Source organism: Anolis carolinensis, chromosome 5, assembly GCF_035594765.1.
Source record: "Anolis carolinensis isolate JA03-04 chromosome 5, rAnoCar3.1.pri, whole genome shotgun sequence".
Taxonomy (NCBI): Eukaryota; Metazoa; Chordata; class Lepidosauria; order Squamata; family Dactyloidae; genus Anolis; species Anolis carolinensis.
Window position 1 is genome coordinate 177215595 of NC_085845.1, and position 18145 is coordinate 177233739.

Here is an 18145-nt window from a genome sequence, read left to right on the forward strand (position 1 = left end):
TAAGGTCCTGGAACCAAACTGCAACAGATACCATGTTATGCCTCTTCACAGAGTGACTAGTTAATCTGTAGAATTAACTTTGACAAGTTAATGTAAAATTAATTTTTTACAGGATACAGTGACAGCTGCCAACATGGACAGCTTCTAAAGAGAACTGGCTGTATTTTTGGCAGTAAGACCATTCCTACTAGTCCGGGTGACTATATACCATTTCAAGTATAACTGGCAGTGTGTTCTAGATATTAATTGTTAAGGAGTTCAGTTATAACCATATCCCTCATAGAGAAATGCTTAGTCAATATGTGAAAAGTATGTCCAGGCAATGGGTCTTGGCTCTAATTCAACAGGACCCTTGTGATGATCTTTGGTCCTATCTGTTAAGGCCTTTTCTTTGTTTAGGATACTGTAATAACAAATCTTTTGATTTTATAGAGATTTTATTCCACAAATGCAGTACATTACTAGACTATCTATAATTTAGCAGGTTTAAAGGTGGCAACATCTCTCTTTCCTTGTTTCCAGAGTAATTTGAAGCAGCAGTTTAATCCCTCAGTTTCTTGGTTTGTGTTACATTTCTGAATTATTAGTGCTAGCCTAGAGCATTCTAACTCAAGGGCTGTACAAGCAGAAACATCTCTCCTTAAATTCTGCAGTGATTATTCTCATTAATTTAGTAGTCTATATAATAGATTTCATGTTCTTGCTAATTAAGATACAGTATCAGTGACACTCATATTTATTATGTCTGAAAATCCACAATATAGACTGACGCATTTAAAGAAATAGGGGAGTGCAAAATGCATTAATAAAATTTTCAGGCAGCTATTACAATAGTATTTAAATGTCTGCATTTTATTGATATGCATGAAGGGCGAATAACACTTGTCTCTATTAATAGAACACCTGTTTCTTTCTCTTCAATGTGTATAAAAAAGCCCAAGATATGGCCTCAGTGGTTCTGCATTTTGACAGTAAATTTCCTTCGGGAACTTTTACCTGTTGTAGATTTCCAGGGCCAGATAATCACATTTACTATTTTAATCTGCAGATGACTGCATTTGCAGATGTCAGCTCTAATATGCATTGGCAAACAAAACAGAATATAACTTCCTATATATTGTGACCTAACCTACTGAGTAGCAGCATATTTGGTGAGCTATATAGCATGGAATGCTTGGATCTTCTGACAAAATAAAAAAGCATGTGTATTGAAATGGGTTAATGCAGTAAATTTTGACATCATTAGTCTGATAAACCATAGCAACAAAAAGAATGTTTATGATTCTGTTTGCTATATTTATTGGCCACAGAGATTCTCTTGAATAGCCTAGCAGCCAAGATTTATGTTTGCCACTGATCACTTTATTCGCCCCATCTTTCTCTTCCTCTTGGGCTTTGTAGGGGACATATGTGTGAGTGAATGTCTTTACCATCTCTAGGAGTAAACTAGATACAATAACAGATTATTGAGTTTAAAGACTGATCTATTTCAATCCCATAGAAATAAGGCATTGAAGTCTCAATTTAAGTTTGTAGATGAGTATAAATCCACTCATGACTTATCTCCCACATTTCCTTTCTACAAATACCTTTCTCCCAGCAGTGACTCCAATAACAAGCATGATCCCATTTAAAGAGCCTGAAGCACTAGCTCTAGTTCTAGAGCCTGCAATACTATCGTACTTTCCTCTGTACTTCTTTGTTCTCCCATTATAGTGAAGCATTGATTGCCAACAACTCTCTTCACTATGATTTTGACTCAACACATTGTTCAGCGATAATCTTTAGTAATGGTGGTTGATGACCCAGATGTTGTTGGAGTGGTGAATCCAGGTTTTAGACCAATGGCATCCAACCTTTGGCCCTTCAGGTGTTTTGGATTTCAGTTCTCTGAATTCCATTGGACAAGCTGACAGGGCTTCTTGATGTTGGACTGAAGATTGGACACCACTGTTTAACATTTTAATTGACGTATCTTAGATGTAACTTTTAGTTTGTACTAAAGTTTAGAATGGACGCGTCACTCCACTGGTATTGGACACAACACTTTGCATATGTCTTTATCTTTTAGATGTTGGGATATAATAATCGTGAGGAACAATTTGTACTGGGGTCAACTCACTAGTAAAAGCAAACAAGAACAAGGAAGGGAAAGACTGGAGCTAGAAGCCAAGTAGGTCAAAAGTGTAGAAAATAACAAGGAGCCATTTCCATTGTGCTGAGCTAGATATGTCTAGCAAATTCACAAATTCCTGCTCATGATTCTGTTTAAATAGAACTTAGTTTGGTCTTATCACAGCATATAACAGAGGGAGGGAGTGTTCCATGCATAGTGTATGAAAAGGCCTTATTTGCATAGTTCTTATTTAAAGAAAGGATTATTTTGCACGTGAAATATTTCTATTGCACATTACATTAATTATGTCTATAAGGTATTGTCAATGGAAAGAAATATTTGAAAAATGACCAAAAACAATTTCAGAAAACCCTGATGAGAAGAACCTTGGACAGATGAGAATCTTCACAGTTCAGGATTTATTCTGTGTAAAATTTGCACATGGCTGTTTTGTCCATTTTCTGCAGAGGAAAAATATTTCAACAGAGAAATAATATTTTCTGTGTTTTCTTGGTGAAGAATTACATCCCTACAGAATATGGTAAACCAAGATTGTGAAGTTCCTGATATGATTGCAGTGTTGAGAGGCTAATATTAAATAAGGATTTTTTTGTTTCATTTTGTTTTCATATTCTGGCTTTCTTAAGAGAAACAAGCCAGGATCTCCAATTCTGGCAATGCTTCAAACAGTTTCTAGTAAGTTTATATCCAAATGTAATTTTTCAATATAATCAGTTTGCTCTTTCATTTTTTTAAAAACAACTACTGCAACTTCCAGAATCCCCTAGACAGTGTGGCCATTTACTTTGCTGGCTGAAGCCTGAAATGGAACTTTTCAACCAAACTATCTGGTATCAGGGTTTTCATCAGTCTGGGAATGATGTTGTGATGTGAGCATAGTCCAAAACAGACAATATCAGGCTTTTAAATGGAAGTCTAATAGGAGTAAAAGCACAATAAACGTTTTTTAAAACATGAGCCTTTTTCAATCTTGCTCCAGTCAGCTTCTTCACTGTAGACCACCAAATTGCATGTACTAACAACCATTATTTCAAAATGTGTTAACTGAGAGTAAATCCAGTAGTCAAACAGGATAAATGTGGCTAGAGGATCCACCTGCCCATTAGCTCAACTTTTAACTTTATAGCTGGAGCAATTATTTGATTCAGAATATACAGTGGAGCCTCCAGGATGAGACCCAGCAATCAGTTATGTCACTAATGAAGTTTACTCTGAGTTTGATAGTTTTATTAAACAGAATAAAGAGAGAGAGAGGTTTCATGGACAGATTTCCTTGCCTAAGGCCTTGTACTAATCACATATAATCTATCAGACTCACTGGCTTTTCACAGTTCTCTGTGACAGGCATGGTAATAGCTTGATACCCTTTTCTCTCGTAACATGCAAGGCTCATGCTCAGCCCACCTCGGCCACAAAACTAATAATCCATACTTCCAAGAACCTTGCGGCCCATTTCCAATTACAGAGCTTTCATCTGAAGTTTCACCAGAAGGGAGGAAGTATTGCATGCTACAAATGATATCTATAAAGCTGTGCTTGGTAGTAGCAATATAAACATCAAAGTGCCTGTCTACCTTGTAGACAGGAACTGAAGGTAGAATTTCATTATCCAGAGTTTATATGAGATAAAAATAAGACAAGGAATCAACTGATTGTATTTTGAGGCAACTTATGGTAGCATTCAGATATGCAGATTTTAGAATCTTTTTCATTATTCAGAAACATTTATCCCAAATAGCAACAGAATTCTACTAGTGTTGTGCTTTTGTATGGAATTGCTGTTCGTTTTGTGTAGTTTCATTTGTTTGGTCTTATTTTCATATTTTTCCCCACTAACGAAAATGGGGTACCTATATGAACAGAATTCGTCTGGCTTATGAAAAAATGAAAATTTTTGAACCATTGGCTGCAATAAGAGGGCTTCCGAGGCTCCCCCCCCCCCCCGGTTTTTGGGCTAGAGGGGTGAAAATCACCACACACAGAGGGCATTTCGACCCCTTTTAGCCCACCAACTTTTAAAACGTTTGGTCTTCTCCAGAGTACTATTGTCATTAATAATATTATTATTATTGACATCCATTGGCACACATCGGATGTAATGGGGAAGCATTACCCTCTCAGACTCAGCTTAGGGTCCCAAGTTAGCTACCGTTATTAATATTCACATTAATATTATTATTAAGACCCATTGGCACACATTGGATGTAATGGGGAGGCACTCCCCTCTCAGTCTCAGCTTAGGGTCCCAGGATAGCTATCTTTATTAATATTCATATTACTATTATCATTAACACCCATTGGCACACATTGGATGTAATGGGGAGGCACTCCCCTCTCAGACTCAGCTTAGATTCTACATCTCTGCCCATCATGGATATGGAAAAGGCAAAGAAGAAATATGAAGATACCTTGTCTTTCCTCCTTTGATGCCTGGATTTTCTGTGCCCCTCTCAACAGCTTTTATCATATGCATATGCAGCTCTGTTAAATAGAGGAACTTACATTTTGTTGTGTCTTTTCCTTCTTTGGTTGATTGGTTTCTCTGCCGAGAGACCCTTCACTAGAGGAAAGTAAGACCTATGGCATAGTTCTAAAAATAAAACTATGTGGGCAAGAGTCTCTGCAATATTCTAATGTATGGATTTGTCAAAGCACTTTAATTGTCATCTCCAGGTGTGGAAATAAGTTTAGCTCCAATTCTGGGTTTGAAATCATGCTGTCCTCTGGATATTATTTGGTTGCGTGATCCAGTCGCTCTAGGCTGTATAGCTAGAGTATAAGGTGCAGATTTCTAGGACAGTGTTGTCAAATATTTAGAGAGGCACATTAGATCCTGCTCGAACGCTATGTTTGTTAGCACAAATTAAAAATGTATCACAGCATCTTCTTCCTTCTTCTTGCCTTGCCTTTGGAGCTTGGGACAATGAGTAGCAGGCTGGGCTGAAAACTTTCAGTTCCATTTACATGATAGGCAGGATATGGACCACAAATAATTTTTTTCAAAAGTGACAGAGAGTGTGATGGGTCATTCCAGAGTGGGAAGATGGTGAGAATGCCTGACAAAAGCCATCTGTCGCTGTACTTGAAGAAGTGTTGGTTTCTTATTAACAGAAACCTATCAGTAGCTTCTGCAGCTACACAGCCTTGATTCTCCTACAGCGAAGCTTTCTTGTGAAAGTATACATGCATAGTTAGATGTCTAGTTAACTACATCCTGAAGAGTGATCAAAAACTTGTCAGAGGGAGTAAACAAAGATTATTAGGAGCAGACTGGAAATGGGTAGCTTGAAAGAAGAATTTATTATGATCTTAAAATATTGGAAGTATTCTCATGGAATTAGTATAGCACGAAATTAGTAAAATCAGTAATTTTAAGTTTCTGGCATTCATGGATTGCTGAACTGGATTGCATATGAGTTTCCCTAACAACTTTATGATTCTGTGATTGTAGTTTTCATTTGAATTAATGAAAAAGTTATGGCTGTACAAATAAACTTACCATGCTACATGGATTCACAGAGGCCATACCTAACTTCTTTATAATCAAGAAAAGAAGAAGCAGCCAGCTTGACAAATCTGTCATTATCACTAGCACCACCACCACATTTAAAATAGACCATTTATAGACCAAATATCATTTTATTCTTCTAATGATTTGCTGTTGTTTTTATTAATCTTATGTAAGCCATTCTATGAGCCTGTTTGATGAAAGAGGATGTGAGAAAGGCTTAAAATAAATACAATGTTGTAAATAATTCAAATGCATCTACAGGAAATAAATAAGACAGGAACTAGGACAGTTTCCTGTCATCCATTGCTAGAGACCCAAGTTCAACATTACAAAGAGTTAACACAGACATTTTGAATAACAATGCGAATAAACCTGTCTTTGCTTTGGCGGGGGGGGGGGGGGAGGAGGAGATTATTTCTGGAAATAGTCTTGGGAGGCCCTTAGGCATGTTAAACAGAGGAAACATGCATAGTAACTTGAAGGAAGGAGAGTCAATACTTCAAGATGGTGCGAGGTGATTAGGACATCAGCCTAATTTCTGGATATCTGTTTTACTAGAAGAGTTAAAACATATCGATAGCTAGCTTATTCTAAAGTGAAGAAATACAGAAATATATGAGTTGGGGTTGCAGCTGCTAAGCAAGAAACCACACCAAGCTTTAAGGACTTAAGTCATATCATACCTAAATAAAGGTATTTACTTAGTACCTAAATAAAGTTATTTACGTACCTGCTTTTGATAATATTTAATTATTAATCCAGATATACAAAGCAAGACATTAAAATTACAAAAGCCACAGGTAGAAAGGTATATTTTCCATTTTTCTTCCATTTTAAAACATATAAACAAGCAATACTTTACAGGTTTGTTATGGTACAAAATTATTTATGTTATGGTACAAAATGTTGTGTATGAGTAATGGGAATAGAACAGTAGATTCACTGTATTTTAAAATGGGAAATCTTCAAATGTATAATTTGTCAAGATTGTATATCTGTATCAAAGACACCCCATATGAACTTCCCAAGTTGGAATATTTTCAGGACATTGATTACATCACCTACATTGTTACATTTAGTGAAAAGATAAGAAAAGCCCTACTCAGTAGCTACTTCTAGGTAGTGGAACACATTTCCAAGGACGGCTACCCTGTAGATTCCTTGTCTTTATATTCCGTCCATTTTTGCTATGTGCTTTTTAAATTTCTGGGATTATTTTAGTATAATATTCAATTTAAAGTTATTTCAATATTATAATTTTACTGTTGGTATTAAGGTTTGGAGGTTCATTTGTATTAGTGATATTGTAAAATACTTTTTGTATTCACTTTGCAGTTTGAAGCTGGGAAAGTTTTGAAGACAGGGAACAGACTGGAATAGTGAAGTTTTCCTCTTTTGCTAACTTATTTGGTAGGCTCTGATGAGGTGATGGATCATGCACATGAATTTTAATTTTCTTTGTTCACTTCTGTTCTGTATAAATCTTGGGAGTCTATCTTCCATCAGCTTTGGTCTAAGACAGTGGTTCCTAACAGCTAGTAAACTGGCTGTGATTTCTGGGAGTTATAGGCCAAAACACCTGGGGACCCACAAGTTGAGAACCACTGGTCTACGAAGTTGCAATCTAGCCCATTCTGCCCATTTATATAGTGACTGGGAATTTTATTGCTAGCTGAGGGATAGTCTGGTTAAACTTGGTTTGGGAGACTACTTCTACCATTGGCTGTGAGGAGATACTGGTTCCCATTGGTAAAAGGGTTTAAATGCTTATCTGCTGTGTCCTATCTGCAGTATCATTTACCACCAATAATGCTTATCCTATAGCTATAATATGTATAAGTGTTGAACACTGAAAAAGCTCTTAGAGCAAAACATTATCCACCAGAAAACATTGAGAAGAACCTGAGACATCTGAAGGCTTTGTCTAATAATAAGGAGTAAGATATGGATCATATTGAAACAGTTGACTTTTTACATGCTCACAATGGTTTCTTGCCTCATCCTCTTTGTCCCACCCAGCCATAACCCCGTGTGTTTGTTTTATTTGTTTTCTGTTTTCTAGTTATTGCTCCACTTTGTCTTTCTCCAGTCATATTTGCACTCCACTGCCTGGTTTATTGTACAATTAAGATTTGGGAAGATAGTGATCTACACCTTTAGTTGTTCCTCAAAGCAATCTACAGACTGATACCTTATGGAGGAATTTCTCCAGTTGCTGTGCCATATTCTGAAAACAATTGAGGTAAACCACCAAGAGGCAATGTGCTGACTACAGTGAAAACAGCACTCAGTTACACTATTTACTGAACATCATCAGAGATAAAAAGAGTTTTAATTGCACCACAGAGGAATATTGTTGCAATGATACATGACCTTGTGGCACTACAACTACACAATGGGTTAGAGAATTGACCCTACAACTCCAGCTTCATGCTGGATGCTGCTGCCTGACATATTGTTATGTGTGTCATGCATTCATGAGATGCACAAGAGCCAAGAGGAGGTAAAAGGCTAACAGATGGATTCTCTAGGGGCCATTCATGTTGCTTAGGAGCCTCATTTGTGGTTTGTGTTATTTTTGTGGTCAGGAGTGGCATTTAGAGATATGACTTGGGGAGCAGAGACATGCCCTCCACAAGCGGAAGTCTGTCTCAGAGGATGGTGCTATCCCCACATTATGTTTTCCAGCCAACATCATAAAACTATTATATGCTATATTGGATATCATCAGATCCAGCTCAGTTTCTGAGAAAGTGATGCAGTTGTCCCAGGCAGTAAATGGTGGTGAGCAAAGAGCATACTTAGGCACTGGAGAACAAGCTACTTGTGCCATTTCGTTTATGTTGTATGTGTGCATAACCATCAATTCTCACACAAGCTTGCCATCAGTGAAAAACAATGTCCTATTACTAGTGTGGAAATAAGATTTAACTCCCAGTCAAATTAGCCTCTAAAGGGTTTTGACAATGGAGATTTGTTGATGGTTAAGCATGTTAATTTGCATGTATATATCCCACAGTCTCCCCAGATCTCTTTTTAGGGTTTGATGGAATAAATAATTAAGGTTCATTCTTGTGTGCCCAGTGTGGTGGTATCTGGACTCCATTAGTCTTTCCTTTCTGATTTAGTGCTTTTTAGAGAGCTAGTGTCCATAACAACGTATTTCCATGGAAACAAGCTGTCATTGAATGTCCTCTCATGCATTTTGGGAGGAGGGGATACTTAATGACAGTGCATTTCTTGGTTTTGCATAATTCCATTTTTGCAAAAATACCTCACTACTCTCAAAATTTTATAAGACATGAGTTTTATAAGAGTTGTTATAAGAAAAATAACCAAAAAAGAGGAAGAAAAAACTGGGCTATGACTGAAGGAAAACAAAAATCTCTTACCATTCCAAATTTTTGCCCATTTACTTTTTAGAGTTGAAACTGTTGTTCAAGAGTGAGCCATAGGAGGGGGATATTTTCTGACAGAATAGTAAATCTCTATTTCCCCAGTGCTACCCACTATCTTTATTTTAGCTACTACTTTGGTGCTGTTTTCCTACTTATGCTTCTCTCTTCTGCATTAGTCAAGGGATTATCCCAAACAATTGTGAATGATAGAGTCAGTCAGATAGATAGGTAGGTAGGTAGGTAGGTAGGTATGTAGGTAGGGCAGGCAGGCAGGCAGGCAAATCCTGTCCCTGTCAGTCTGGAAGCTTCACATATAGAGGGGAAGCACACTAGCTCTGCCCCTTCTGTTTCCAGTTCTGTTTTCTCACTTCACATGGAGAATCTACAGCAAAGCTTCCATATCTGTTCCTCACGTTTTGGGGAATTGTGGGTGTGGAGACCCACTTAAGGTGGAAAATGTTGGTGAAGTCCTCCTGTATACATTTTCCACTTTCCATGGAAAGATAGCAGTGGAACTGGAGATGAAAGCAGCAGGACAAGCATCCAACTCTTCACATGTCAACTCAACATGCTTCCAGAAGAAATGAATAAGCATTAATATACTTAATAAGGCAAAATGAAAACTTTTTAAACTATGGGCAGCTCTACCTTATTTAATCAACATTTCCTAAGAAATTATTAAGGACAGCTGATTTTGGTTCTGGTATGCAAGACTGTCTTCTCAATATATTTCATCTAAAGCACTCGGCTTTTAGGCATGTGTTTCAGCTACACACAATATCAATGTCCTCATTTTTCAATTTGGATACCTGGAATAGGGATGGACTAATCTGAAATATATACAGGCAGTTCCCAAGTTATGAACAATATAGGTTCTGTAGGTTTGTTCTCAAGTTGAATTTGTATGTAAGTCCAAACAGATACACTTTTAAGTGTAACCCAGTTATCTATCTATCTATCTATCTATCTATCTATCTATCTATCTATCTATCTATCTATCTGTACACACACACACACACACACACACACACACAAGCTTTAGATAGCACAGGGAAGAGCTAACATCCCTTTGGTGTTTTGCTGTCTGTACCCCTGTTCAGAAAATTTCACGTCACTTGGCTTGTTGTGGAAACAAGGATTGGTGATAAAGCTTCAGTGGAGACATCCTTTCCCCGTGATAACTCTTTCAGGAGTGAATTTCCTTTCCTAGGGGTAGATTTATCCCATTTCCTGTTGTCTCACCCCCGTTCTTAACTAGGAGTCATTTGTAAATTGGATGTTTGTAACTTGGGGACTGCCTATATATGGAACTTCATGGAACCTTGATTGAGTCAATCCATCTATAATGTAGTCTTTTTCTTTTCATTCTGCCTTCTACCTTGCCAAGTATTATTGTCTTTACTAGTGTTCCCATGATACATCCAAATCTAACAGTCTTGGTTTAGTTATCGTGGCTTCTAGGGAGAGTTCTGGAGTCATTCATTTCTCTTATGAGTAATCTGTAGTAATTATAGAACTCTTCTTCAGCTTCACAGTTCCCACCCATCTATAAAAATATGATGATACAGACAGTCCTATCTTTAATGCTCAGTTTTCTATCTTTATACTTCAAACTTAAAAAAATTAATCCCTAGATAAAAACTGGCCAGTTCACCAACAAAAACATAATTGCCATATTTCACTCAAGATTTGAGATCACATTCTTTGCACAGGGATATAGATTGGAGAATAATGTGGGGAGATCTGTTAGCTTCTAAGAAGTCAGACTGTTTTTCTGATAAGGTCACAGGTTTGACCCACTTAATGATTATAAATAAAGTAGACTGAGATATATTTATGGTCAATGTAAAAATCATTTTGGCTTTCTGATAGACTCTTTGTAGAATATTGATACTATTAGGCCCATAGTGCATGTTTGTCCCTGTTTGCTTTATTAATTGTGGCTTATCCTGATATGTAGAAATTCAATGTTAAGATTTAGAAACACACATCCCAACAATTATTTTTAAAAATACTGCTGTTTTTCAGTTTAATGCATTCAAGAATAGCCCTTCAACATCCTATAAATTCCTATCACCTTCTCAAACTAAAAGCCATTAAATTATTTGTTTTGCGCCTAATTGTGCCCTTGATTATTAGGCCATCTCAGAGGGGTATTAATACTAATAATGATTATTGATGCAGTGTTTCTCACTTCTCTTCATAGTTGGCAGCATTCTGACTTCACACAGTGTGAACTCTGAAGCATGAAGTAGTCTAATCCTTCTTTAAGAAAGGGATTTTTTTTTAAAAAAAAACACACACTCTGAAATTAGTTTCTATTACCCTTAAATTATTGAAGATTGACCACCGTGCAGTGTGATTTCTGTCCTCATTAATCTTACTAACTGGCTGCATTCAATACAGATCCTTTCCCCACATTGTCCTCCCACCTATAATTTAGGACTGCCTGAGTCCGCCCATTCTTGCATTCTATTAGCAGCCTCTTTTCTTACACTTTAATTTGTTAAAAGAGAGTGGTGTTTTCTTGCTGGTAACCATAGATCTTTATTAAGTGGACAGTTTGGCACAAGTGCTATTTTCCTGTCTTTCTGTTCACATATTCATTGTGAAATAGTTATAGATAGACATGTGATGAGGTTTATTGAAATTCCATTTGTAGCCACAGTATAAAAATCAAGGGTGAGGGCACTTTGCAGATTTAGCAATGGGAAACAATTGACTTATTTATTCAGCATGTATTTGCTGCAGCCGTGGCTTTCTGTAACAGTATTGGATTGGACACCTCATTTGTTTAATCCAGATCATAGTGTAATTTTCCCCCTGACTCCCAAATACTCTGCACAAACTGAAGCTTTCCAGAAGTAGAGAAGTGCCTGAAGATGTTGATCTTTTGAATTTCATGTGAGCAACCTGATGATTTAGATCTTCTGGATTAATGTGCAGACTGTAACATAGGCACCCATGGGTTTACAGACTTCTCCAAACAAAAAAGCTAGTCCATAAAACGAGACATATATTGTGCTGTTGAAGGTTTTCATGGCCGGAATCACAGGGTGGTTGTGTGTTTTCCAGGCTGTATGGCCATGTTCCGGAACATGGCCATACAGCCCAGAAAACACACAACAACCCTAGACATATATTATTTTATTTCATATTTGCCTATGACAGCTTTCTGAGAGAAGATTAAGCTTAGATACAAGGATATCTTTGAGGCCATTGGAGAGGTTTATAACTAAGTAGGAGTTAGACCTAGCTCTTCTGCATTTAGTAATCTGAATTTTCTGTGTCTAAGGCAGAAACTATGCAATGTTTTCCAAAATTCTCACCTTCCCAAGTAATGTTTTAATGATTTCACAGGTAACAAATGTTAAAGTTGTTGTTAGAATTGCTAAAGGAATGGCATCAAAGTTGCCAAAGTTTGTTCAAAATATCTGTAAAAAGATCTCCAGCAATATCGTTTCTGTTTTTTAAATGGAACTTAATTATCGCCTTCAAACAAAGTTATTACTGGTAACTTGTTTCTCAAACTGTTGTTTAATGTGGGCAGTGATTATCTTCTTTGCTTCTGGGACCTTTAATAATGGGAAGCATTAAAAGGAATATCATATTCTTGTTTAATTTTGCTAGGGTTTAGGAGCCAGAAAGGGGTAATGGTTTGAGTGTTGTACTATGACTCTAGAGACCAGTGTTTGAATCTCCAATTGGCCATGAAACCCACCGGTGACTTTGGTCAAGTTACATGCCAATCCTTTTCTGAACAAATCTTACCAAGAAAACCCTGTGATACTATTGGCTTAGGGTCACCATAGGTTAGAAAAGACTTGAAGGTTTCCACCAATAATAACAAGCAACATTTCTCTAAGCTACATACAGAAATTTTGTTCTTTTCTTTTCCCATTTAGATAAGTTTCTGTAAAATTCTATAAAGTCCTGGTTCCTTTGGCACAAGCAGGGATTCTAAATTAAAAGCAATTAGTAGTTCAATAACTGCCAGTTACTGTTCAGACTCTTAATGAAGATGTAATTAGTACTAATGATGACTTTATGAAGGGAAATGACTTGGATGAAACATGTACTTGCTTCTTTTATCAAGTGCAAAAACAAACTGGAATGAAGCTTTCAAATTCACTTCTGAGATATCTGTTGTCCAGATATCTCAAAAGGGTTAAAATAAAATGCAGACTTTAATAAAAACCAAAGTGAAGTGTCAAAGTGGTCATTTTCCTGTGTGCTCTATGTTAAATGTTTTATTTTTTACTTTGGAAGAATGTTTTTGAAAACTTGTACTGACAACAGTAAGAATTCCAAGAAATTAATTTAAGGCTTTAATAACGCTGTACATAGAGCTAAAGCAACTGTTACAGTACTTTTATATGACCTTTTAAAATGGATTTAAAATAAAAGTACTCATAATATAAAATAACAGAGACAGCAAATGAAACCTTTAAACCCATTGAAGGGAGACATGCACCTGAATATGATTGCATGATACCAGAACTGAAGACAACCTTCTGGGTTACTTTGCACACATTTAGTAAATAATTCTGCCCCACAAAAGGCCAGTCAGTCACCCAAATAAGAAGCTAGTTCTCTTTCTCCAATGGGGCTAGGCCATCAATGCAGAGCTCACACTTGCTGATGCCTCTGCAAATAAGTATCTCTGGTGGCTCTTCTGAAATGAGCAGCCTGATAGCCTTCTGAGCACCATATACATGACATAGGCAGTAGGTATGTGCAAACTGACTTGGCCACAGTAGTCTACACTCTAGTTACATCCCGAATAAATTACTGCAATGTGGTCTATGTGGGGTTGCCTTTGAAGACTGTTCAGAAGCTGCAACTGGTCCAACAGGCGGCAGCCAGACTACTCACTGGAGTTGCATACAGGGAGCATACAACCCCCTGTTGCGCCAGCTCCACTGGCTGCCAGTTTGCCTATAAAGCCTTAAACGGTTCTGGCCCAGTTTACCTGTTTGAATGTATCTCCTTTTATGAACCATCTTGGAGTCTAAGATTGTCCGGGAAGGCCTTGCTCTTGGTCCCGCCTTCTTCGCAGGCGCAATTGGCAGGGACGAGAGACAGGGGCTTCTCAGTGGTGGCCTCTCGGCTATGGAACCCCCTCCCCAGGGAGATTAGATCAGTCCCCTCCCTCCTGGTCTTCCGCAAAAGAGTGAAGACATGGTTCTTTGACCAAGCCTTCAGAAATCTGGCGCAGTAATAGATATGAAGATATGAAGATACGGAACAGACCAATGGAACAGCCCAGACTACGCCTATGGATCACATGATTTGCTCTGTTGCTCAGAGTCAAATGTTAATGGTTTTAATTGTATTTTAATGTTTTACTTTTAAATTGTTATTATTGTACTAAGTTTTTAAAGGCATTGAATTGTTGCCATGTTGTGAAGCTGCCTTGAGTCCCCTCCGGGGTTGAGAAAGGTGGGGTAAAAGTACTGTAAATAAATAAACTTTTTGAAAGTTTTGTAAATCATACAAAAATTTGTTAAATCTGTACATCCGAAGTGAAAATTCCCCCCCCCCAAATCCATGGATAAGTGAAATGTTCTGAAATTTGGTGGGTAACTGTGTTAAATGTGTTCTACCGTTGTAGCATGCTTCACCTCTATTGCCATAAAAATGAGGAAGAAAAGAGCCTGAGAAGCCCCCCAGATGCGTAATTACTTTAACGAAACAGTAATGAAATTTTGTTACTCTCGTTATAGTAATAATGTTTTCACTAACGAGACTTTAGAAACACTTTAAAAACAAAATGCCAGTGGCCCCAGTTTTGTTATGACTTTTGAACCATTTTTAATGGATCGCACATGCCTATTAATAACCTTGTGAGACTCAAGGCTGTAGTTGCCTTGCCTTGGTCTATGCATCTGGAATGCTGCCTTCTTCTTTTTTCCTGTTGCCTTCTACCTTACCAACATTATCATCTTTTTGAGTAAGTCTCATGATATCTTCGAAGTGCGAGAATATCAGTTTAGGCATTTTGGCTTCATGGGGGATCTCAGGAGCGATTTGCTCTAAGACTCATTGATCTCTCTTTTTACCAGTCCATAGTATCTATAGAATTCTCCAACATCAACATGAATTCATCCAGAGTTCAAATCTCCATTTTGAGACTGAGTCTAAACTTCAATCTTATGGCTACAATATCTGACCTAATTTTTGACATTTTTGTTTGTTCTTTCATCTTCTGATTCATTCCTTATCTTTTCTTTCTTTAGCACACAGCTTGATGGAGAATTCTGGAGAACACAAAATCCTGTGCATTCCCTTGTAGCATTTGCATAAGTCCTCATAAAAATCTTGCCCAAGTATATTTTTCATATTTTTCTTGTCCAGTGTTAATTCTATATAAGTGAGATTTCTCCTAGAATTTCAGATTTGACCACCAACTCTTCACAACTAATGTCATGAATAAACACATTTTTGACATATTTAGAATGAGGCAATTATGGAAGTTCTTGTATAGTTTATTGAATGCTGGTCTTGGATAGTGAAGTGATATGAATATCAAAACACACATGGACACTTCACTCTTTCTTATAAGCAGCTGGCTCTTCTAAATCCCCCCTTCTCTCAAAAAATGTTGAAATGTACTTGGTGTACCTAGAATAGAAGGTGGGTGACTTTCTTGCAAAATACATAATTGCCTGAGGCCACCATTAACTGCAATTTGTCCTTTCTTTTGGTTAGCCCTGTACATGAATAGCCCTTTATAAACATTGTTAATTTTATAGTTCAGCACAAAGAAGGAGACAAGTTCAGCTGTCTGGTTCGTCCTGATACAATGCCTCTCAAATTAATAATAAAATAAGTTGTACAGTTATGTAAGCTTTATCTCTCAAAGGAGCCAGTGGCACTTCAGGGATATTAATGAATTAATTAGCTCAGACCCTGAACATATTATTGCATGCACTTTGCTGGCAGCAAGAAAGGTAGAACAAGTTATGCAAGGTCATGCAAAAATTCCCAGGCATAGCAAGATAAAGAGAAGGGGGGGAGACACCACAATCCTCATTCCCAGTCAGACTCCTAAAAGACCTATCAAGTTACATAAACATTTTACACCCTAGAGATTGTTTAAACCCTCTTGTCTCATTTTAGAGGGCCAATGCCATGGTTTTCAATGGAGAATAATGTACCAGCTTTTTTGTTTGTTTCTATATCCCTTTGCAAATTTGTGCCTGATTTGCTATCTACTATCAAATATAACACAATGCTTAGCACTTACCTTTGCAATACCTTATAGGCTTCACCTAATTTTCATCAGTACCTCTGCAATTTATGACAGTATGGTAATCCCTTCTCCCTCAACTGTACTTGCTGAAACAAAATGAAAGCAAAGACAATGTAATTTGCTTGGGGACTTAGGCTCCGACTGGATCAGATTCTGATACCTATAAATATGCAGAATTACACCTGACTTTGTCTGTTCTCTCCTATTAAAAATTCAGCTGCTTTTCCAGTAAAAAGTAACACCAGGCCAGCCTTCTGGGATTAAATAAAAATTCTTGTCTTTCCCTTGGCCTTGAGAAAATGCTGATGGAATATTCATCACTATCTCTTATGGAAGTGTCCCTTTCCGATCACACTAATTGGCGAGCCATGCACACTCTGTTCCAATCACTGAAGCCTTTTCAAATCACTGTATATGGGACAGGGAGTAGAAGAGCGAGATCCATGGCAAATAATGAAGTGAGCTTTAAAAGTTTCACTTTTATATAGTGGCATTCCATGCCATTTCAGCCAGGGAACTTATGCTATTTAGCAATCTTCCATTTTTTTTTTGCTTCAAATGTATTTTGGCTTGAAATTCCATAAATCATTTCTTTCCATCCTGATTTTGGTTCTTCCACTATTATGGTTTGTTGTCTAATGTTAATCATAACAAGTGGCATTGCCACATTTGTTTATCATAAATCAAATTCCTTTTATGCTCAAAGAAAATAAAAGAAGCCTAGGACATTATTATTAACAGAAGTTTCATTAATTTCAGTCAGTTAAGCTACTTGATGTAAAAAAATGGTTCTGCACACATCTTTCTTTTCACTGTTGACTCATGTGGCATTCATCTTGTGATGTCTCGAAACCAGATTTCTCTTTGGCATGCTAAATCAGAATGAAGCATCTAAAGATACCAGTAAGGTCCAGTATTTCAACTTTTAGTACCTCTGAATGTGAAAAATAATGACATACAAAAGACTCTAGTTCCTATTTCTTGTGCATTTGTTTTGTGAGTGTTCTGCAAGTCTATGGATGTTATCACACTGGCCATTGGAATTGCCATGGTTCCACTGTAATTTAGCCATGGCCCCACTGGAAGTAGTTTTACATCATGGGATGGGCGTCAGTGGCTAAACTATAGCTGGACCGACATATGCCGCCGAAGAAAGCCCTGTCTCATAAATTCATAGGATATGCTTTTCATTGAGCTGTGAGAACAGGCAGATCATAGATAACAAATTATTGTTATTGTTGTTATTATTGCTACTACTATTATTGATCCCATCCATTTATTGATTGAGAGACAGCTCATACCCTCTGTTCAGCAATCTAAGCTGATGCTTCCTCCCTTGATGTACTGTGTGGACATTTTTATTTTTTGTGAATTGTGTATTGTAAGGCCATTGCATCAATCCAGCTTTAATAAAAGTTAGTTATGAAAATCTAGGAAAGAATGCAGATACAAATCCAAATGTGCGTCTTGTCGGCATCAATAGATGAAATATGCATTCAGAGGTGCACCTGGAGGTTTATACAGTAATTGATACTATTATCCATGTGTAGTGCATTTATTTCAATACATTCAACTACATTTTCTCATCTTCATTTTGCCCCAACTAACCATAACCAGATTTTGAATAAGGGAAGCTCTAATTGTGTGTTCTTGCATGGAAGGGAGTAGGACTGGATGGCCCTTGTGGTGTCTTCCAACTTTATGATTCTGTGGTTCTCTAAGTACCATCCTGGTGCCTTGGAAATTGGGATATGCTCTCTCTTTATATGAGTATTGTTACATCCTAGGACAGATGTTAGCCATATGAAACCCCTGAGCCGTCAATTAATTTTGTAGCCCATGAT

The 18145-nt window shown here is 37.3% G+C and overlaps 1 protein-coding gene across 1 annotated transcript in view; it reads left to right on the plus strand.

The window, feature by feature from the left end:
• large1 (LARGE xylosyl- and glucuronyltransferase 1) overlaps positions 1-18145 on the plus strand; it is a 370540-nt gene that overhangs the window by 232286 nt on the left and 120109 nt on the right. The gene's annotated exons all lie outside the window — the stretch shown is intronic.